This window comes from Wyeomyia smithii, chromosome 1 (genome assembly GCF_029784165.1).
Source record: "Wyeomyia smithii strain HCP4-BCI-WySm-NY-G18 chromosome 1, ASM2978416v1, whole genome shotgun sequence".
Classification (NCBI taxonomy): domain Eukaryota; kingdom Metazoa; phylum Arthropoda; class Insecta; order Diptera; family Culicidae; genus Wyeomyia; species Wyeomyia smithii.
Genome location: NC_073694.1, coordinates 97542452 through 97566856, shown reverse-complemented (window position 1 = coordinate 97566856; position 24405 = coordinate 97542452). Strand labels below are relative to the sequence as shown.

Genomic DNA, 24405 nt, shown 5'->3' with positions numbered 1-24405 from the left:
GGCCGACCATCTCTGGTCTATGTCTGAGATACTGGAACGTCGGACGTGAGACTCGACCGCCGGAGGCCAAGGACTTGGCTCGTGGCGTGGAAAGAGTCCCTCGATGATACGCTCCAGCATCGCTGGTGATCGCTCTGCAGGCGCCAGCGCGCCTTTAGTCTTGGCCATTACGATCCTGTAGGCGTCACCCCACGGATTTGTATTGGCACTCGCACATAGCCTATCGAAGCAGGCCCTCTTGCTGGCCTTTATCGCACTCTTTAGCATCGATCTTGCCGAACTGAATGCTGCGCGGCGCTCTGTCCTCTCTTCTTCGTTTCGCGCACGCTGCATCCTCCGTCTTGCACGGAGGCACGCACTGCGAAGGTCGGCTATCGCGTCCGTCCACTAGTAAACCGGTGGCTTTCCATTCCTAGGTTGGCGAGTCCTAGGCATGGTGGCGTCGCACGCCCGCGATAGCATAGCAACTAGTTGGTCAGCAGTCGGGCGAAGCCAACTGCCCCCCTCGCGCTCCCTTCTCATTGCCTCTTCGAATACCTCGGCATCAAAGTGCGATGTCTTCCACCCGCGAACGGTCGGAGTGTTGGCTCTACCCGTCGCTTGCCCCCTCTCGTTGTTGTCTACACTAAAACAGACCGCCTGGTGGTCGCTATTAGTGTAGCCATCGTCTACCCTCCAGTTCTTGATCAGTCCTGGGCTGGAGAACGTCACGTCGATGATCGACTCCGCACCATTTCTGCTAAATGTACTTTTGTTCCCAACGTTGGCCAGATCTAGGTTGAGCTTTGCAAAAGCCTCCAACAGGATCTGGCCCCTCTGGTTCGTGAGGCAACTTCCCCACTCAACAGCCCAAGCGTTGAAGTCGCCCGCCACCACCAACGGCGTTAGGCCCGTTAGCTCCATGGATAGGAGGTCGACCATCTGGATGAACCTTTCGGTAGACCAACGTGGCGGAGCATAGCAACTGCAGTAGAACACTCCGTTCACCTTAGCAACTACGTACCCTTCTTCTGAGGTTGAGACAACCTCCTGAACCGGGAACTTGCTCGTCGTACATATGGCCGCCAATCTGGACTTATCCGCAACCCAGTTACCGTTTCCGGGAGGGATGCGGTAGGGGTCCGATATGACGGCGATGTCCGACAACGACTCAGTGGCTGCTTGGTGTAGCAGCTGCTGAGCCGCGAAGCAATGGTTCAGGTTCAGTTGCGTCACCCTTACGCCCGTGGTTTCGCAGCCGGCTTACCGGCTGGGCACCTGGGGCCTCCCATAAAGTGTTTGGCGTCCCGTTTCCCGGAACATACCATGCACTTGGGAGACTCCCCACAGTCCTTTGCTTTATGGCCTGCACCTCCACATCGCCTGCACAGCTGGCTCCTATCGGGCCCCTTGCAGGTCCAGGACTTATGTCCGCCCTCGAAGCACCGGAAGCAAATGTCTGGTTGCTGTAGTATGCCCAGAGGACATACCGACCAGCCGACCTTCAACTTGCCCTCTTTCAGGGCCAGGTTAGCGTCCGCCGACGGTAGTCGGAAGGTAGCTACCTGGGTCCCCGCCGGACCTTTGCGGAGGCGGATTGACTCCTTAGCCACCTCCACCCCGCACTTCGCTTGTAGGGCTTGTGCAATGTCGCACCCCTCAGTGATTTCGTCCAGGTTTTTAAGCTGGAGAGTCACTTCTGAGGTGAGTGCCCGCACTTGCACCTCCTTCCCTAGGACCTTTTCGGCTACCGTTTTGTAGGTAGCCCCCTTGTTCTTGGCGTCCTTCCGGAGCTCAAGTATCATCTCGCCAGTGCGAGATCGGCGGATACTCCGCACATCCGCCCCCAGATCCTTGAGCTGGGTTTCCCCCCTCATCTTCTTCAAGACTTCTGAGTACTTCGACCCATCCGTCTTGAGTATGAGGGCATCACCCCTACTCCGCGCAGGGCCCGGTGTTGTGGAATGTCATGTATGACGGGGTGTTGACACTAAAGTTCCCTGTAGGGGTTGTGATCGTCGGTTTCGCAGACGACATCACGCTAGAGGTCTACGGCGAGTCGATCGAAGAGGTCGAGTTGACGGCCGCGCACTGCATACGCAAGGTCGAAGACTGGATGCACTCTAGGAAACTGGAGTTAGCGCACCATAAAACGGAGGTTACGGTTGTGAACAACCGCAAATTAGAGCAACAGGCGGTGGTCAGAGTCGGTGACTGCACCATTACCTCAAGGCGTTCCTTGAAGCTCTTGGGGGTTATGGTTGACGATAAGCTCACATTTAAGAGTCACGTCGACTATGCCTGTAAGAGGGCTTCAACGGCCGCTGCAGGACTATCTCGAATGATGTCGAATAGCTCAGCGATAAATGGCAGCAGGCGTAAACTTTTTGCCAGAGTGGTTTGGTCCATACTTAGGTATGGTATATATATATATATATATATATATATATATATATATATATATATATATATATATATATATATATATATATATATATGTACGTTACGAGAGAGCTACCCTGGTAACCAGTACGAACGGAAGAACCACCCTTGCACCCAATAAGCCACATCGATCGTCCACCGCGATCGACGCACAACACAAATGCCGACGCAGCCAAAAGCAACATAGCAACAGCACGAAGAACCAACGCCAGCTAGGAGAAGACACACCAACGTGGACGACGACGACATCAAATGCACATCAAACTCACCAAAATCGACTAACAAAAAGGTTTAGCAATAGGTATCAAAATTCAGTCTTGGTAGTGCTGTGTAACAAGCAAGTGGAAATATATTTTTTTTATTGAACGAATGTCATTCGTCACATTATTGGCGCAGTCTGGAAACAGTTGGAAAGTAGTGCAACTAGAGTAGTGAAATTAAAAGTGAATCAGCTTCAAGTAACACCTAGTCCACACGAAGAGCGACTCATCCACATTCACGGCGGATAACTAAAGGCCCGGGAGACCACTGACAGGCGGATACTGGACAGTTTGCGACCTTTAGGGAGGAGAAGCAGCCAACTGGAACGAAACCTATGATCAAGTTACACCACACAGGCTCCGGCAATATGATAATTTTGCTGTAAGTACTTTTGATTTTTCTTATGACTAATCAAGGTTAATCACCTAAAACAAACAGTGATACTAACAAGTGAAAACATAACAATTAACGTCGCGAGTGGTGAACCTAAGCAGGAAGAGCGCATATCTATCCATCTTTCGGATTTATCCATTCAGTGACAGTAAAGTGAAACCTGAGGGTATCTTATTCGCGAACCGCGAAGTTCAACGTAACCAAACGAAATTCGAATCAGCGTAACCATTGCTTCTAGCAGCAAAGCAAACACGAGAAGCAAGCGTGATATTGTATTTCATTTAAATAGAAGCATTATGGCAAATCCAGCCCCTAATACAATTTCAACAGAGCAGCTGATTGCTCAAATAAAAATACTTACAGACAACCAGAACAGGTTGCCATAAGCGGACTAGAACAAAAAGCCAGAGATCCGTTTATAAATTTCGTCACACCGGACCCTATTAAAAATATCATAAATTTTAATGGGAACCGTAAGGAAACGCTTGCGTGGGTCGAAGACACACAACAGGCGTTAGATTTATTTGAAGACTACGAAGACGACCCCACGTATAAACAAATTATACGAGTGGTCAGATCGAAAATAGTCGGGGAAGCAAAAGAGGTGCTTATCGCCTCCGGCAACCCTAAAGAATGGTGTGATATCAAAGAGGTCCTTTTGAATTCTTTCGGTGACAAAAGGAATATTACCTCACACATACAATCTTTATTCTACATCAAACAAGGGAAAGCTACTCTTACTGAGTACTATCACAAAGTAAAAACGATCGATACAGCGATCAAATCTTCAGCAGCACAAATGGAGGATTACAAACACTCCATAGAAGCAGTTAACAAACTAATAAGCTTGATGTCGCTCACGAGATACGTGGACGGACTGAATGGCGAACAGCTATCAATGTACGTGCGAAGTTATCGGCCCAAATCATTAGAAGAAACCCACGATATAACAACGCAACACTCAAACGCTACATATAGACAGAAAATGGATTTCAAACAAAATATTGCGACACACAAACCGCAAAACCATAACCCGTCAAACAATGCCCCGTTTGCCAAAAACAACAATTTCGCCCATTCCAAAAATAATCAAATCCATAAACCGGGATCAGACAAATTTAAAATTCAAAAACCTTTCGATGAGGACGTTTCAATGAGGAGATACCAATCAAAAATACAAGTTCATAATCATGAAACTCAAGAACTGAAATCTGACACCCAAATACCGACGAACACTTCACTTTTAGAATCAGACGGCGACGATTGTTTTGAGGGAGACGAGCTAAATTTTCTGCTGGTCACAAAAGAAAAACAAAAAACATAAAAAAACAACAACTTCATTCCATATTTCAAAATTCAGACAACCAAAGGCGACCTGAAATTTCTAGTAGACACAGGAGCCAATAAAAATTATATCTCGCCTAGGCACGTAAACCCTGAAAATTGCAAGCCCGAAACGGGAATACAGGTAACAAATATAAGAGGCAAACATAAAATCGAAAAATCAGCCTCATTCGACGTTTTTCAGATCAACAAAAAAATTAAATTTCACGTTTTCAATTTTCACGAGTTTTTTGATGGACTGATCGGATACGAAACTTTGAGAGACCTGAACGCACAATTAGATATCAGAAAGAATACACTAAATATAGGCAGAAAAACTTTACAACTAGAAAAAAAGTATTCAGAGGGATACAAAGTAAATATTTCGGCACATGAATTTCAAATGATCAAAGTCAGAACAGAGCAGGACGGAGACTTCATAATAGCAGAAGGAAAATTTTTCCGTTTTACCCGGTCTATATAAAAGTTCAAACAAAGTAGCCTTCATAGCAATACAAAACAATAAGAAAACACCAATCGAAGTAAATAGCGACGAAATTAATATTCAAAATGACAATTACGAGCTACAAAAGCACGCATTACAAACAACCGAACAGGACGACGACCCATTCGACTTGATAGAACTACCAAAAAACGTTGACCCCTCTTACTACACAATTAGAAACAACCACATGAACGACGAAGAAAAAAAAGCACTTAGATCAGTCATCGAACAAAACAAAGAAATCTTATATGTGGAAACAGATAAACTCGCGTTCACCCACAAAATTAAACATAATATTCGAACCACAGATAACATTCCCGTACACTCAAAATCTTATAAATATCCGTACGTGTACGAGAAAGAAGTCCAAGAACAAATCAAAAAGATGCTTAAAGATGGGATCATAAAGAAGTCAATCTCACCATACACTTCGCCTGTATGGGTAGTCCCAAAAAAATCCGATCCATCAGGACGAAAAAAATTCCGTTTAGTGATCGATTACAGAAAACTAAACGAAAAAACAATAAACGATAAATATCCAATCCCAGAAATCACAGACATTCTGGATAAGTTAGGAAGGGCAAAATATTTCTCCACCATAGACCTAGTGTCTGGGTTCCACCAAATTCAATTAGCGGGTGAAGATACGGAGAAAACGGCTTTTTCAGTTAACGGCGGCAAATACGAATTTACACGTATGCCATTCGGACTGAAAAATGCACCAGCCACATTCCAAAGGGTTATGGATTGTATTCTGAGAAAGTTAACAGAAGTATGCTGCTTCGTCTATATGGACGACATTATTGTATTCTCGGGCTCTTTGGAAGAACTTGGACTTTGGATGTAACACATTTGAAATTGGTCCTAGGGAAATTAAGAGAAGCTAGACTTTAAATACAATTAGATAAGTGTGAATTTTTCCGCAAAGAAACACAATTTTTGGGTCACACGGTCTCTGAAGAAGGCGTACGCCCCAACACGGACAAAATCGAGGTGATAAGAAAATGGCCTATACCTAAATGCGAGAAAGAAGTTCGACATTTTTTGGTAACGCTTGGTTATTACAGGAGATTCATAAAAGATTTCGCAAAAATGGTAAAGCCACTCACGTCGCTTCTCAGGAAAGAAGCCGTCTTTATAATTACACCTGAAATGGTAGAATGTTTTGAAAAATGTAAGAAAATTTTAACTTTAGACCCCATACTCATATATCCAGATTTTAGCAAAGAGTTTACTCACACAACAGACGCTAGCGACTACGCAATAGGCGCGGTCCTATCGCAGGGGCCTTTTGGCAGAGATAGACCGATCGCATATGCATCGAGAACCCTAAACGTGACTGAGGAAAGATACTCAACCACGGAAAAGGAGTTCTTGGCTGTCGTTTGGGCCTTCAAACACTTCAGACCCTATCTGTACGGTCGAAAATTTAAATTATTCACGGACCATCAACCCCTCACATTTTCCATGACCAACGCGAACCACCGTATCATTAGAGGTAAATTAGCACTCGAAGAATTTGATTATGAGCTAGTGTATAAACCAGGCAAGCAAAATGTAATATCAGACGCACTTTCGAGAATCAAACCTGACGAAACTTACATCAACATGAATGAACAAGAGAACGATACTAGTTCCGTACTAGCTCAAGCACCAGACTCAGAATCCGAAACCGATCTTGAAACTGTTCACTCCGCAGATACCAGCGACGACCACTATATTCAGTATACCGAAAAACCTATAAACACATTCAGAAATCAAACAGTATTCAAAATAGCAAATTTCAGCAGTACTGCATACGAACAAATTTTTCCAAAATACCTCCGGTATACGATAATAAAACGTCAGTATACTGAGGAAGATATAATAGAGATATTCAAAAAATACCTAAGCCCGAAACAAGTAAATTGTCTCAAGGTTCCCATCAGTCTGGCTCAACTACTTCAGGAAACATACAAGAAACATTTCTACACAAATAATCCTTACAAGATTCTAATTTCAGAAAAGATCCTACAGGACGTAAGATTGGAGTCCCAACAAGATGAGATCATAAGAACAACCCATGAAGTAGGACACCAAGGCATGGGAGAAAACAAAGCTCAAATCACGCAACAATTTTTCTTTCCAGGCCTTGATAAAAAAATAAAAATCTACATTAATGGCTGTCCTATCTGCAGACGCTGCAAATACGACAGAAATCCACCAAAGCTTATTCAAAAATCAAACGAACCATCAGGCACATTTAATAAAGTACACATAGACATATCACGGAACACATAAGACAGTTTGGACGACCCACGACAATAATTTGTGACCAAGAACCAGCATTCAGATCAATCGACTTCATAGGATACCTCCAAAATTTAAATATTGACATAAATTACGCCAGTAATAGTAATTCGAACGGAATAGTGGAACGGTTCCATTCCACGCTCATAGAACTTTATAGATCTTGCCAATCAAAATACAATAACCTAACATTCACAGAAATAATGAACATACTTGTTGACATATATAACAACACTGTACACTCAGCAATAAACGCAAAACCAAGAGATGTCGTTTTTAACAGAGGTTGTACCACCAACACAGAAGAAATTTTCGAGAACTATTCTAAACTGCATTCAGCCATCAAAGTCTTGATGGAAAGAAAAAAATCAAAAGTTCAGGACTCTAACGAAACGAAAACAATACCAAAAGAGCTTGAGCCAGATCAAAAAGTTAACGTTAGAATAGCACAGAGACTTTCAAAAGACAAAGAACCTTATAAAATTGTAACGATTAAGGAAAACCAAGATCTCACCTTCGTGGACCATAATGGAGTAAAAATACACAAAAATAGAATCAAATCTTGATTTTCTTTAATTGCAGATGTTTATCTATGGCAGCAGCAACAATGTACAGAGACATTTCTAGCTCGAATGGACTGATCGCATTCAAACTTGGATCCGCTAGAATTAGAATAGGCTACAATAAAATGATGCACAAAGTAGACCTGGACGAAATAAGGAAGAACCTAGAACACATAGAAAGACTAGCCAGCAACCTAAACGCAACAGACCATTTGATGGACACCCTCGACTTCAAACTCAAAAGAGCCCATAACATACTCAAAAACCTATCACCAAAACGACAGAGAAGAGGATTGATTAACGGCCTCGGAAAATTAGTCAAATTAGTGGCAGGAAACCCCGACCAAGACGATTTAGACCTTATCAACAGCAACTTAGAGACGATAGAAAAAACCGAAAATCATCTCATTCAAAATCAAAATAAGCAAGCTAAAATCAATCTAGGCATCCAAAACATGGTTAACAAAATATCAGACACAGTAAGAAAGATAAAAGTACAAGCCTTTAATAGTATAAACCATTTAAACGATGAAATCGAGATCATGAATCTAATAAATAATCTTGACATTCTGATTAAAATCTTAGAAGATTTAGGAGAACAAGTAACATTTGCGAAATCAAATCTGCTAAACTTAAATATCCTTACTGAAAGCGAAAAACAATACATCCATAGAAAACTAGAAGATCAGCATATCCACATTAATTTTGAAAATGAATTATCAGGATTTGTAAATTGCTATTACAATACAATATATATATATATATATATATATATATATATATATATATATATATATATATATATATATATATATATATATATATATATATATATATATATATATATATATATATATATATATATATATATATATATATATATATATATATATATATATATATATATATATATATATATATATATATATATATATATATATATATATATATATATATATATATATATATATATATATATATATATATATATATATATAAATAATGTGACGAATGACATTCGTTCAATAAAAAAAATATATTTCCACTTGCTTGTTACACAGCACTACTAAGACTGAATTTTGATACCTATTGCGAAACCTTTTTGTTAGTCGGTTTTGGTGAGTCAGCATTTGATGTCGTCGTCGTCCACGTTGGTGTGTCTCCTGGCTGGCGTTGGTTCTTCGTGCTGTTGCTATGTTGCTTTTGGCTGCGTCGGCATTTGTGTTGTGCGTCGATCGCGGTGGACGATCGATGTGGCTTATTGGGTGCAAGGGTGGTTCTTCCGTTCGTACTGGTTACCAGGGTAGCTCTCTCGTAACGTCTCCCCCCTTAAGTGTCAAGCGTCCTCGATTGACTTCCGGTTCTGGGGTACCGTTTATTTTGGATGTGGGATGCTTCAAGTCTCCTAAGGATGTTTCTATGTCTTCAGGGTTTTGCAGATTTGCCTCCTTGTTTTTTTGTAAGAGTTTGGGGATTGCTATACCTTGGATGGTATTTTTACGCCTGTGGAAATAAAGCAGAATCAAGAGTATCGCCACAAATGTGGCAAATGTTATCGTTCCTATTGCATTTTGGTGGGATAGTCGGATTTTGACCTTTGTTAGCTCCTCGATATTTTCGAGATTCGAGTGGTGTATCTCTTCGATGCTTGGTTTGCTTTTGTCGATTTAAATCTTGCTTCCCAAGAGTGGTAAGAAGTAGTCTGGTTGATCTACCGTTTCTGTATTGGTTCCAAAGGTAAAGTTTGAAATTTTTACCGTACAATTGCCTGTTTCCACAATGGTGGGCGTTGATATCATCCGGTTGTCTGAACATGAGTCGAGTATCTCGATTGTTGTGTTGGTGTCTACTAGTATGACTCCTGGTTTTATTTCGCTTATCCTTATCTGGTTCTGTGTCTTGACGGTTGAACATTTCGCTTGTCTGTTTGTTATGATGCTGTAGATACGATTATCTTGGAGTTGGTGAGAGCTTCCACATAGAACGCATACGTTTTTCTGTTCGTAAATTGTGTCTCGGTTCTTTGCAACATACTGCACGTTCGTATCGATTCTGCTTCCGTTTGTGTAGATGGCTTCCAGTTGTAGTAGTTCGTATTCTTTTGTGTCGACAATCGGTATCTTTACAATTATAAAAATAAGATTGTCTTTAACTATTACAATACAATTTACAAATTCTGATAATTCATTTTCAAAATTAATGTGGATATGCTGATCTTCTAGTTTTCTATGGATGTATTGTTTTTCGCTTTCAGTGAGGATATTTAAGTGTAGCAGATTTCAACAAAGTTATGCAGTTCCACTTAGATCACGATGATTTTTACTCCATGTCGGAGAACTGAAAAGCATTAATTAATTTTAGTTATACTGTAGTGTAAGTAAATATGATAAATTTAAGAACTTAGGTTGAGGTTTAGATCAGGGTTTAGTTTAACTAATTCTAGATTTAATATTAAGCTTTAAGTGAATAATAGTTTAGATGCATTTTGAATAATTATGATACAGATTTTAGTCAGACTTTTGGTTGATTTATGATTCAACATGAATTTCAAAACCCTCTTTTGTATATTTTGGTCACTATATGGACTCTATTGGTCACTATTTTAATGCGAAAAGTCACTATTATTTTAATACTAGCCCTGATATTTCACGAGAAAATCGTAACCAAATATCGCTAGCGGCGAAGATGTGTTGTGTGAAAGTTTTCTTCGGCCGGGAAAAATATCTAGATGTGTGAAAGTGGCAGTTTAATTTTTGTCAAAAAAACAATAAAAATGTTTGAGTTTTTAATGGAGTGATTCATTCATGCGAACAGAAAAACTTCAACGTCAAAGGTAAGTTACACATTGAGTTTCTGAGTGGAATTAAAGCAGTAGAGCTTGGCAAACTGAATCCTGCCCACAATACATATCACATGATGAAGCCGTCAGTTACCTTATATATATATTAAATACGGGTCAATTCTTTTGATATTGATATGTCAAATGAATTGAAAGTCTGAGAATAATAATAGAATCTATTAGATTCTAATATTATTTTGAGGCGGGGCTTACCGAATGGAAATTGACTTCGGAATGCGCTGCAAGTACTCAGTCATTCTGCAAAGGGTCTTTGGAAGGTCGGTAGAGCTAACACCTTCTAGGTTCCGAAAACAAGACAGACGCAGAAACAAGAATCAACAGCATTGTCTTTTTTCACCCTATCACTGCCAGACAGTGGAATCTAGAAGGTCATACATACACACATACATACATTATGGTCCACGAAGGTGAGATCTTGGTTTTCCTTAATCGTTACAATTTTATAAGGTTCTTTGTCTTTTGAAAGTCTCTGTGCTATTCTAACGTTAACTTTTTGATCTGGCTCAAGCTCTTTTGGTATTGTTTTCGTTTCGTTAGAGTCCTGAACTTTTGATTTTTTTCTTTCCATCAAGACTTTGATGGCTGAATGCAGTTTAGAATAGTTCTCGAAAATTTCTTCTGTGTTGGTGGTACAACCTCTGTTAAAAACGACATCTCTTGGTTTAGCGTTATTGCTGAGTGTACAGTGTTGTTATATATGTCAACAAGTATGTTCATTATTTCTGTGAATGTTAGGTTATTGTATTTTGATTGGCAAGATCTATAAAGTTCTATGAGCGTGGAATGGAACCGTTCCACTATTCCGTTCGAATTACTATTACTGGCGTAATGTATGTCAATATTTAAATTTTGGAGGTATCCTATGAAGTCGATTGATCTGAATGCTGGTTCTTGGTCACAAATTATTGTCGTGGGTCGTCCAAACTGTCTTATGTGTTCCGTGATTGCTTGTTTGATGTCAACGATAGTCCTTGTATTTAATATTTTTATTTTTTATCAAGCAAGTGGAAATATTTTTTTTATTGAACGAATGCCATTCGTCACATTATTTATACATATATATATATATATGTATATATATATATATATATATATATATATATATATATATATATATATATATATATATATATATATATATATATATACATATATTTATATATATATATATACATATATATATATATATATATATATATATATATATATATATATATATATATATATATATATATATATATATATATATAAATATATATATATATATACATATATATATATATATATATATATATATATATATATATATATATATATATATATATATATATATATATATATATATATATTCTGTTCTGCCAAATGGAAGGGCCATCAACCATAAATCTCCAGGAATATGACATGGTTCTGGATGAATTTGGCAGCATCGCATGGCATGGTGAAGGTACCGTGCTGCTCTATAACAAATCGAGTAAGCATGTTGTCTATGCTGACCAGACGTACCATTTTGAACGGGATGGTATCATTTTTCAACAATTTTCAACCGTCCCATCTTTTTGCCGTTTTGTACTCGCTCGTTGCAAATTTTTCTGGTAAAGCTTCAGTAACAGAGTTCATGACAAATGCAAACCAATAACAATATCGCACGCTTAGCCTTGGGGCTAATAGCGGTCTCGATCAACTAGATTAGTTGAGAGAATTCGTCATCGATATTGTTTTAGCACATTTTGTATGTGTAGGATAAGTACAACGATATACCGTGCCCCAGTGCTAAGTCGAGAAAATTTCCAGCTTGAAAAAATCCTCGACTCGATCGGGAATCGAACCCGATATCACAACCGTGTGGGAGAGCTAGCCGACCGACATCGCCAACCACAGAGCCACGGGGACCACAAACGCAAACCGTTGGGTTCAAATATTTTACGAAATGGAAAATATGTTTTGCTTGTTCTATTGAGTACATGTCGTGCTTTACTGGTAGTTTTCAGCATCCCTCGCGTGTTATGACCGTTTTGACAGATACGATGTAATAGTATTGGTGAATCCACTCGCAAAACTGACAAAAATTACAGTGCGAACCTGTCTGTTTTGCAGGCGCTTCCAGGTCAATTCTGAGTCAAATTCAAGCGAATAAAGAAAGGTTTTGACAGCAGTTCGAGCGACTCCAGGTCAAAACGAGGTGAGCTGGTGGAATAAAGAAATTTAATTAGCCGGATAAGCATCTTTTGCTGTTTTTAATTATAGTTATAGTTTTTGCTAATAAGTGTGTACGCTTGTTTTTAGCAACATCAGTGGCATTACTGCCTAATAAACAAAACTTCAAAACAATCGTTATTTTTCGGGATAAAGAAATCGTCTTCGAGTGGCTCGTCTGTGCCAAAACTGAGGCCAAAATTTTATACCAGGGAGGCCCTGCTCTTGCATAACGACACATGCACCCATATAATATCGGTGGGTGTACGGCAGAGCTGCATGCCACCACGGGTCGACGTGTGGCGATCGTCGAGGGCGCGTCTTGAAGAAGATGAGGGGGGAAACCCAGCTCAAGGATCTGGGGGCGGATGTGCGGAGTATCCGCCGATCTCGCACTGGCGAGATGATACTTGAGCTCCGGAAGGACGCCAAGAACAAGGGGGCTACCTACAAAACGGTAGCTGAAAAGGTCCTAGGGAAGAAGGTGCAAGTGCGGGCACTCACCTCAGAAGTGACTCTCCAGCTTAAAAACCTGGACGAAATCACTGAGGGGTGCGACATTGCACAAGCTCTAAAATCGAAGTGCGGGGTGGAGGTGGCTAAGGAGTCAATCCGCCTCCGCAAAGGTCCGGCGGGGACCCAGATAGCTACCTTCCGACTACCGTCGGCGGACGCTAACCTGGCCCTGAAAGAGGGCAAGTTGAAGGTCGGCTGGTCTGTATGTCCTCTGGGCATACTACAGCAACCAGACAGTTGCTTCCGGTGCTTCGAGGGCGGACATAAGTCCTGGACCTGCAAGGGGCCCGATAGGAGCCAGCTGTGCGGGCGATGTGGAGGTGCAGGCCATAAAGCAAAGGACTGTGGGGAGTCTCCCAAGTGCATGGTATGTTCCGGGAAACGGGACGCCAAACACTTTATGGGAGGCTCCAGGTGCCCAGCCGGTAAGCCGGCTGCGAAACCACGGGCGTAAGGGTGACGCAACTGAACCTGAACTATTGCTTCGCGGCTCAGCAGCTGCTACACCAAGCAGCCACTGAGTCGTTGTCGGACATCGCCGTCATATCGGATCCCTACCGCATCCCTCCCGGAAACGGTAACTGGGTTGCGGATAAGTCCAGTTTGGCGGCCATATGTACGACGAGCAAGTTCCCGGTTCAGGAGGTTGTCTCAACCTCAGAAGAAGGGTACGTAGTTGCTAAGGTGAACGGAGTGTTCTACTGCAGTTGCTATGCTCCGCCACGTTGGTCTACCGAAGGGTCCCCCAGATGGTCGACCTCCTATCCATGGAGCTAACGGGCCTAACGCCGTTGGTGGTGGCGGGCGACTTCAACGCTTGGGCTGTTGAGTGGGGAAGTCGCTCCACGAACCAGAGGGGCCGGATCCTGTTGGGGGCTTTTGCAAAGCTCAACCTAGATCTGGCCAACGTTGGGAACAAAAGAACATTTAGCAGAAATGGTGCAGAGTCGATCATCGACGTGACGTTCTCCAGCCCAGGACTGATCAAGAACTGGAGGGTAGACGATGGCTACACTAATAGCGACCACCAGGCGGTCTGTTATAGTGTAGACAACAACGAGAGGCGGCAAGCGACAGGTAGAGCCAACACTCCGACCGTTCGCGGGTGGAAGACATCGCACTTTGATGCCGAGGTATTCGAAGAGGCAATGAGAAGAGAGCGCGAGGAGGGCAGTTGGCTCCGCCCGACTGCTGACCAACTAGTTGCTATGCTATCGCGGGCGTGCGACGCCACCATGCCTAGGACTCGCCAACCTAGGAATGGAAAGCCACCGGTTTACTGGTGGACGGACGCGATAGCCGACCTTCGCAGTGCGTGCCTCCGTGCAAGACGGAGGATGCAGCGTGCGCGAAACGAAGAAGAGAGGACAGAGCGCCGCGCAGCATTCAGTTCGGCAAGATCGATGCTAAAGAGTGCGATAAAGGCCAGCAAGAGGGCCTGCTTCGATAGGCTATGTGCGAGTGCCAATACAAATCCGTGGGGTGACGCCCACAGGATCGTAATGGCCAAGACTAAAGGCGCGCTGGCGCCTGCAGAGCGATCACCAGCGATGCTGGAGCGTATCATCGAGGGACTCTTTCCACGCCACGAGCCAAGTCCTTGGCCTTCGGCGGTCGAGTCTCACGTCCGACGTTCCAGTATCTCAGACATAGACCAGAGATGGTCGGCCAACCTGCCGAGCATCCAATCCGTGAGCGACGACAGCCGTGTCGAGGCAGGGGAAGAGGCAAGGGTTACGAATGAGGAACTCATCGTGATCGCCAAATCCCTAAAGGTGAGCAAGGCACCGGGACCGGATGGTATCCCTAACCTGGCGATCAGGCTGGCGATAAAAACGGCCCCCGGGCTGTTCAGGGCAGTCATGCAGAGGTGCCTGGATGACTGTCTCTTTCCGGACAGGTGGAAGCGACAGACTGGTCTTATTGCCGAAGGCTGGGAAACCGCCAGGGCACCCATCGGCATATAGGCCTATCTGCCTGCTGGACACCGCGGGCAAGGTGCTTGAGAGGATCATCCTCAACAGACTGGTGAGGTACACGGAGGGTGTACACGGTCTGGCAAGTAACCAGTTCGGCTTCCGGAAGGGCAGGTCCACGCTGGACGCAATCTCTTCCGTCATCAAGACGGCGGAGGAAGCAATCCAGCGCAAGAGAAGGGGAATACGCTACTGCGCAATCGTCACGCTCGACGTGAAGAATGCGTTCAATAGTGCCAGTTGGGACTCCATAGCGCTCGCGCTCAGGAGCATCCATGTACCGGTGTCGCTGTACAAGATACTGGAAAATTATTTCCAGAATCGAGTACTTGTTTACGACACGGAGGAGGGTCAGAAGTGCGTCCCAATCACCGCAGGGGTACCGCAAGGTTCCATTCTGGGCCCGGTGTTGTGGAATGTCATGTATGACGGAGTGTTGAAACTCAAGTTCCCTGTAGGGGTTGTGATCGTCGGCTTTGCAGACGACATAACGCTGGAGGTTTACGGCGAGTCTATCGAGGAGGTCGAGTTGACGGCCGCGCACTGTATACGCAAGGTCGAGGACTGGATGCGCTCCAGGAAACTGGAGCTCGCGCATCATAAGACGGAGGTCACGGTTGTGAACAACCGTAAATCGGAGCAACAGGCGGTGGTCAGAGTCGGAGACTGCACCATCACCTCGAAGCGATCCCTGAAGCTCTTGGGGGTTATGGTGGACGACAAGCTCACGTTCGGGAGTCACGTCGACTATGCCTGTAAGAGGGCCTCATCGGCTATTGCAGCACTATCTCGTATGATGTCCAATAGCTCAGCGGTTTATGGCAGCAAGCGAAGACTTCTTGCCAGCGTGGTTTCGTCCATACTTAGGTATGGTGGGCCAGTGTGGCCGTTAATACGTGCTGTTCAAAAACTGCCACATCGTGACTCTTATCAGGTGGTAAATAAACAGCACATAGCGAAAGCTTCTTTTCTCGGATTGTAGCTGCAACGCATACTTGCTCAATTGACGAGCCATTTCTTGTCGTAATGGATGAACTAACATGTTTTGCAGCGACTGCGATCAAGACTCCTCCAAAACTATTCTTTTCACTGTTACAGCGAGAACGATCGCAACAGTAAACATTATACGCAGGACCAAACAACTGCACCGAGTTGATATTGTCGTTCAAGCCAGTTTCCGTTATGATGATGACATCAAAGCTGCAATCGATTGATACAAGGAATAGAGCTTCAATTTGCAGCTAGAAATGCGTCTGTACTTAAGCTGGAAACAGCTTCCAAATGCACGGCCTTCGTGGAAAAACAAATGAAAAGCGCGATGCATCCTTTACTCGCGACTGATCCGCGTACACTGCGGCCCACAACGCTTATTGGACCCGCATAATCAACACCAGTAATCAAAAACGGGGGGGGTGTGGTATGACACGATCGGCTGGGAGCTGACCCATTTGTTGATAAGCTTGTAGAGGTTTAGCTCGAGAGCAAGTTATGCATTGCCTGTAGACCTTGCGCGCTGCACTTGTTCTATGTGTAATCCAGTATCTTCAGCGCGAGACTGCCAGTTACGTTTGAGGTCCGCAGTGATTATGCACAGTATGGTACTGTTGTAGAACAAGAGCAGTAAGAATACAATTGGGTGGCAATACAATTTGATGTTTCGAATCATAGCACAGATTAGCTTGTTTGATCCTGATGAGTCCAGCTTCATCCAAAAACGGTCTGAGTTGTCGCAAGGAGCTATTTCGACTTAAATCCCTTTGGTGCTGTAAAGCATTAAATTCTTCGAAGTAGAAATGTCGCTGAATGTGTTTTATATAGATAATCAGAGCTCGATCAATTTCCCTTGGTGAAAAGATGGTTGACTTCATTGTTTCTACACGACGAAAACGAAGAATGCGAGCAGTGATACGAAGAAGTTTTTGTAGATTTGGATAATATCTGTGCATCATGTTGTCCAGGAATGTATTTTCATAGACAGCGACGAGTGACACTGCCAAATTCCTTTGTTCCCTATTAACCTGTTGCCTTTCAGTGTTGTTAAGCACAAGATTATTGTATTTTTGGTGTCCCAAGCGTTCGTTCCATGTTGGACCATTCCACCATAGAGAACAATCTTTCAGTTTCTCTGGCTCTACACCGCGCGAAATTAAGTTAGCAGGATTCAGGTGCGTGTCTATATGACCCCAATTTATTGCTGGAAGATGGGTAACTATTTCCGCCACGCGATTGGCGAAGGTTTCCCAACACGATGCGCCTCCATTGATCCAAGCTAATGCAACTTGAGAATCAGTCCAAGCACGTATTTCATAGAACGGTGATCGACGGCTGCTGTTACATTTTTTATTAAACGAGCTAGAATACGCATGGCTACTTGCTCTAGCCGCGGAAGTGTTGTTCTCTTGTTTCTTATTGGAGCCAACTTTGACTTGGCGCATAGCAGATGCCAGGCGATAGTATCAAATCCGTTAATCGTTCGAACATAAACACAAGCTCCCATAGCTCGTTCGGAAGCGTCACTGTAGCCGTGCAGAACCAGATGAGATGTACTCCGAGTGCTAACCACTCTCCGAGGAATCTGAAATGTACTAAGAGACGACAGACTTTGGAGCAAATCATACCAGCATTTACCAACTCACCGGGTGGAGAGGCATCCCAGGCCACCTTTAGTTTCCATAGTCGCTGCATAATAAACTTCGCCTTCATGACAATCGGTGTCAGAAGCCCTAGTGGGTCGAAGAGTCTTGCAATTTGCGACAGTATTGAACGTTTCGTGGGCTGAAGGATCTGTGTTGGGTGATAGCTAAAACGGAGCTCATCGTTGCACGGCTGCCGGTGTATTCCAAGGGTTTTAATTGTGTCGGATCCGTCGAGCTCGATTGGCACCTTCAATTCGATATCTGCCTTCGGCAAACCTGTGAGAACAGATACACAGTTTGGAGCTCATTTTCTTAAGTGGAAGCCTCCACTGCCAAAAAGTGAAGACAGTTGTGAACGCAGGATTATAGCTTTATCGAGAGTATCTGCTCCGGTAGTAACGTCGTCGACATTATTCCCCTGACTGCCTTTTCTACCGTCTGCGGATATTTGACACGGTGAGATTCGAGTAGTTGTTGTACACATTGGTGGCTAAGTATGAGGCACTCTTGGTTCCGTAGGTTACTGTGTTGAGTCGGTATTCACTTATTGGCTCTTCTTTTGTCCATCGCCATAAAATTCTCTGTAAGTCTCTATCATCCTCATGTAACTGCACCATACGGTACATTTTTTGTATATCCGCTGTAAGTACCACCGTGGGGAATCGAAACCGTAAAAGAATGTCGATTAGGGAATCCTGAAGCGCTGGCCCAGCCATGAGACGTCGTTGAGAGACTCGCCACTGGAGGTTTTTGCAGACGCATCGAAGACCACTCTGCATTTGGTAGTCGTGCTGGCTTCCTTCACGACGCAGTGATGAGGAAGAAAAACTGGTAGCTTAGACGATGCATTCGTAGCTACCGACATGTGTCTCAACTGGATGTATTCCCGCATAAATTCATGATACTACTGTTTTAGTAGTATATTTTTATCTAGCTTTCGTTCGAGATGCAGAAGCCGTCTAATTGCAATTTCTCGCGAGTTGCCCAAGGTGGCAGGATTTCTCAGAAACGAAACCGTTCAAAGCTGTCACGAGTTGTGTATTTCAAAAAATGATCCTCGCACAACAGTTCCTGATCACTCATATGTGGTTTGGGGTTGGTATATTCCCCAAGCTCTCAGAATCGAGTTATTTGTTGAGACAATACGTCATTGGTGGCAATGAAAAGGCACGGTGATACCGAAGTGTATCGCCGATGACTCGGCTCCCTTGTAACCGCCAGACACTACCCAACCGAGTTTAGTATTTTGCAGAACTGGAAGACTGCCGTTGGCACTAAGCTTAATGGTGCCAGGCTCGATCAAACTGAAAAACAATTTATTTCCCAGCAGAATGCTAATTTTTCCAGGATGGTGAAATTGTGGATCTGCAAGCCTAATAGATTCTGGTATTGGCCAAGTGGTGATGTCAACTGGTCTCAGTGGAAGCTCGGACGTAAGACGGTCTAAAACCACACATGGAACGATATTGCGGTACCCTGTACAACGAGAACTAAAGCTGACCTGCGCACCTAAGTTAGAATGACCGGCGAGCCCAGAAATGCCGCCAAACTTAAAATCAACCTTTGCTGTGGGCAGGTTTGATTTCTCACACAATTCCCTTGTTATATAACTAGTGTGCGAAGCACAATCAAGAATAGCGCGACAAGTGTGGGGTCTTCAATATTTATCGCACACATTGATAGTAGCTGTCAGAAGAAGAACATTCGTGTCCGCAACGTCTGCTGCTAAGCTTGCAGGTGTAGTGTAATCAATGCTTGAGAAACGGCAGACGAATCCGAGAAATCCGAGAAATTGTTGCAGACACCACCTGTGTGTAGTGAAATCCGTGGCATTTTCTACAGTTACTAGAGTTACAATTCTCTCCAAAGTGCTGCTTCATACAGTTTTGGCAGAGCTTTTGTTTAGTAATATAATCAAGCTGCTCAGTTGGACTGTCATTTATTAATTAACCGCACTGGTAAAGCTGATGTGCCGTTTTGAAGCAATAGCCACACAGTGTTTGAGATGAGCCTTCATTACTCGAAACATATAGTGATGCCCCTTTATATTGCAACCTAGAAGGAGCCTTTGTGAAAGCATGCACAGATTTGTCACGAACTGGCTGGGAAGATTTTAATGCATAACTTTGCGCATCGATAAATTTCAGGAACCGTTCAAGCGTTATTTCGTTTTCCGACAAATCGCCCCTTTTTTGGCACCATAACTGTTTCGTGTGGTGATCAAGCTTCTCGACGAGGATGAACAGTAGAGTGGCCATATTTGAAGAGTTTTTGAAGCTATCGATCTTAATGAGCGACGGGCTGAAAAAGTTTCCTTTTGACCTCTACAATGAGCCACGAAAATTTGAAGTTGATCGGAGTTTATTTAATGGACCCACAAAGCGTTTTTATTTGAGAAATCGTTTTACACGAAAATTGTAGGGAGTTTTTTCTTTTTTTAACATATATCTCTCGATAAACGTATCCAAATACACTTGTATTTTCATAAAATAGTGATATTATCACCCTAATTTGAGTTTAAAAATATCTATGACTTTTGGTGTTTGTTAAATAGTTCGTTTTTTGAATGAGGTGTGTATTGTTTCGGTATAAATCAACAACATGCAATATAAATCGAAATTTGTCTTAATTATTTGTTGAAACAATTAGAATTTTTCATAAATTTAACATTAGGTATTGAAACCAAAAATGGCCTACTTCCAGCCACCATTTCGAATTTTCAAAGTCACAAGACTCGGTAACAGTTAATGTGTCACCTGTGAAAACGCTATTTCATGTCTGCTGTGGTGAGGAAACATAAAATAGCGTTTTCACAGGGAATGCATTATCGATTTCCGAGTCTTGTGCTTCTAAAAATTCGAAGTGGTGATTCAAAATTGGCTGTTTGTGGTTTCAATACCGCTTTACCTTAAGGACCATTCGTTTTCAATCGCCTGATCATTTTTTGTTTAATTTCAAACGGGATATCTAGCCAATCCAACTTGTTCTGGGCCTAAATACCACAAGCGATTCTTCATTTTTCAGTTACAGTGTCTGAGACGACTATCAATTTCGGCATAAGCGAAAGAATCACGTAGAATATTCATAACTTGATTAATACATTTCACTCGTACATCCGAAAAACACCTGAATGTGAGGTTTGACTACCAACAGGGACATGTCTTGAATCAGAACTTTTGGATCATTGAAGCTGTGAGTGAGTTGATAGACTGTGAATGAGTGACCACTGCCGAACAGTCCCGGACCAGCAGCGGGGGGTCGCCTATGGGTGGTGAGCGTCGGACCAGGGACAGTCGACTCCTCGCAAAAGCCACAATCACCCGGAAGCACCTCTGACGGAGCGAATAGAGCCGCTCCCAACACCCAAAAGCACTAACCCGCCCATCGGGACTGATGCCAGTAAGGTCCCGATTATGGCAACTGGCAGCGTAGTGAACGGATATGAGCTGGATTTCGGAATGGTACCGCATCCTCGGGCTGGCACCTGCATCGAGCTCCCTTAGTAAAGTCGTGTGACAACGGCTTGAAATGGCGAGGTGGTACCCGGTGCAGGGGCCTCCGTCCCATAAAACCTGGCAGGCCTTCCAGTACGTTCCGAGTCTATTGCCTGGTGGGAATCAGGCAGGAGTAGGATCAGATGGTTGTTCCTGACTTGCGCCGGTCGGTGGAGTCATAGTTGCCCATAAGGCGCTATGACTGCTTACCCTAGCCATGACCTCACTGCTCCGGCATAGACCACCATGGGACCACATAGGCGACTACTCAACCATGGACAAGGATAGCGGCTGGAAGGGGGACCCATTTAACATCAAGATGAACACATTCAAAACGAAAGAGACGAGTGCGGAGGGATTACAAAATCCCTTCGCAAGAGGTGGCATCCAGGGGTCTCCGCAGAAGGCGGAGACGGATGCGGCGAAGTCTGGAGGTGGAAAAACGGCGAATCCGTCGGTGTCCACACCCGACATCTCGGTAGACGGTCCCTTGCTAGTCAAGGCCGTCGAAAGGTGTATGGACACGCGGCCAAGAGTGGCGGCGCTGTCTGAACAACTCGATGCCATAATCGAGTTCTTGGCGAACAGGCGAAACATCGCTGGCGACCTGTAGCAGAGCCTCCTCCTGCTTCGGAGCACCATTGATGAAGCCAGAAAGGAGCACGAAGAACTCGTAGCTCGGGTGAAGGCGGCCGAGAAAGCGGCCAGGACCGGGAGGGCGACTGCATCTAAAGAGGTGCAGACAGACGCCCTCTCGTTCGCGTCGGTCTGCTCCACGGGGCAGGTCGCTAAGCGAACGAGGCAGTCCCCGGGGGAAACGGCCCCCGGGAACACCAAGAAACGATTGGTCGTGCTACTCCCACGGGAACACACGCCAACCGGTTCAAGGTCCACCGCGGAAAAGGCACAGGTGGAGGCTACGGGCAACCCTTGGACTACCGTAGAGGGTAGGAAGCGTCGGGAAGGTGCGACGCGACATGATGGCGGAGCGGCCAGAGGACCAAAAAAGGTCAAAAAGGCGCGGAGTAGGGGTGATGCCCTCATACTCAAGACGGATGGGTCGAAGTACTCAGAAGTCTTGAAGAAGATGAGGGGGGAAACCCAGCTCAAGGATCTGGGGGCGGATGTGCGGAGTATCCGCCGATCTCGCACTGGCGAGATGATACTTGAGCTCCGGAAGGACGCCAAGAACAAGGGGGCTACCTACAAAACGGTAGCTGAAAAGGTCCTAGGGAAGAAGGTGCAAGTGCGGGCACTCACCTCAGAAGTGACTCTCCAGCTTAAAAACCTGGACGAAATCACTGAGGGGTGCGACATTGCACAAGCTCTAAAATCGAAGTGCGGGGTGGAGGTGGCTAAGGAGTCAATCCGCCTCCGCAAAGGTCCGGCGGGGACCCAGATAGCTACCTTCCGACTACCGTCGGCGGACGCTAACCTGGCCCTGAAAGAGGGCAAGTTGAAGGTCGGCTGGTCTGTATGTCCTCTGGGCATACTACAGCAACCAGACAGTTGCTTCCGGTGCTTCGAGGGCGGACATAAGTCCTGGACCTGCAAGGGGCCCGATAGGAGCCAGCTGTGCGGGCGATGTGGAGGTGCAGGCCATAAAGCAAAGGACTGTGGGGAGTCTCCCAAGTGCATGGTATGTTCCGGGAAACGGGACGCCAAACACTTTATGGGAGGCCCCAGGTGCCCAGCCGGTAAGCCGGCTGCGAAACCACGGGCGTAAGGGTGACGCAACTGAACCTGAACTATTGCTTCGCGGCTCAGCAGCTGCTACACCAAGCAGCCACTGAGTCGTTGTCGGACATCGCCGTCATATCGGATCCCTACCGCATCCCTCCCGGAAACGGTAACTGGGTTGCGGATAAGTCCAGTTTGGCGGCCATATGTACGACGAGCAAGTTCCCGGTTCAGGAGGTTGTCTCAACCTCAGAAGAAGGGTACGTAGTTGCTAAGGTGAACGGAGTGTTCTACTGCAGTTGCTATGCTCCGCCACGTTGGTCTACCGAAGGGTCCCCCAGATGGTCGACCTCCTATCCATGGAGCTAACGGGCCTAACGCCGTTGGTGGTGGCGGGCGACTTCAACGCTTGGGCTGTTGAGTGGGGAAGTCGCTCCACGAACCAGAGGGGCCAGATCCTGTTGGGGGCTTTTGCAAAGCTCAACCTAGATCTGGCCAACGTTGGGAACAAAAGTACATTTAGCAGAAATGGTGCAGAGTCGATCATCGACGTGACGTTCTCCAGCCCAGGACTGATCAAGAACTGGAGGGTAGACGATGGCTACACTAATAGCGACCACCAGGCGGTCTGTTATAGTGTAGACAACAACGAGAGGCGGCAAGCGACAGGTAGAGCCAACACTCCGACCGTTCGCGGGTGGAAGACATCGCACTTTGATGCCGAGGTATTCGAAGAGGCAATGAGAAGAGAGCGCGAGGGGGGCAGTTGGCTCCGCCCGACTGCTGACCAACTAGTTGCTATGCTATCGCGGGCGTGCGACGCCACCATGCCTAGGACTCGCCAACCTAGGAATGGAAAGCCACCGGTTTACTGGTGGACGGACGCGATAGCCGACCTTCGCAGTGCGTGCCTCCGTGCAAGACGGAGGATGCAGCGTGCGCGAAACGAAGAAGAGAGGACAGAGCGCCGCGCAGCATTCAGTTCGGCAAGATCGATGCTAAAGAGTGCGATAAAGGCCAGCAAGAGGGCCTGCTTCGATAGGCTATGTGCGAGTGCCAATACAAATCCGTGGGGTGACGCCCACAGGATCCTAATGGCCAAGACTAAAGGCGCGCTGGCGCCTGCAGAGCGATCACCAGCGATGCTGGAGCGTATCATCGAGGGACTCTTTCCACGCCACGAGCCAAGTCCTTGGCCTTCGGCGGTCGAGTCTCACGTCCGACGTTCCAGTATCTCAGACATAGACCAGAGATGGTCGGCCAACCTGCCGAGCATCCAATCCGTGAGCGACGAC

At 45.0% G+C, this 24405-nt stretch overlaps 1 protein-coding gene and 1 long non-coding RNA gene across 2 annotated transcripts in view; one reads left to right on the top strand and one right to left on the bottom strand.

Moving 5' to 3' along the window:
* LOC129718726 (uncharacterized) overlaps positions 1-24405 on the top strand; it is a 463725-nt gene that overhangs the window by 99488 nt on the left and 339832 nt on the right. The gene's annotated exons all lie outside the window — the stretch shown is intronic.
* Positions 8773-24405, bottom strand: part of LOC129718734 (uncharacterized) — a 40506-nt gene continuing 24873 nt past the window's right edge. Inside the window, exon 2 of the long non-coding RNA XR_008727033.1 lies at positions 8773-10092. This is a non-coding gene — a long non-coding RNA (uncharacterized LOC129718734). The remainder of the gene's footprint in view (positions 10093-24405) is intronic.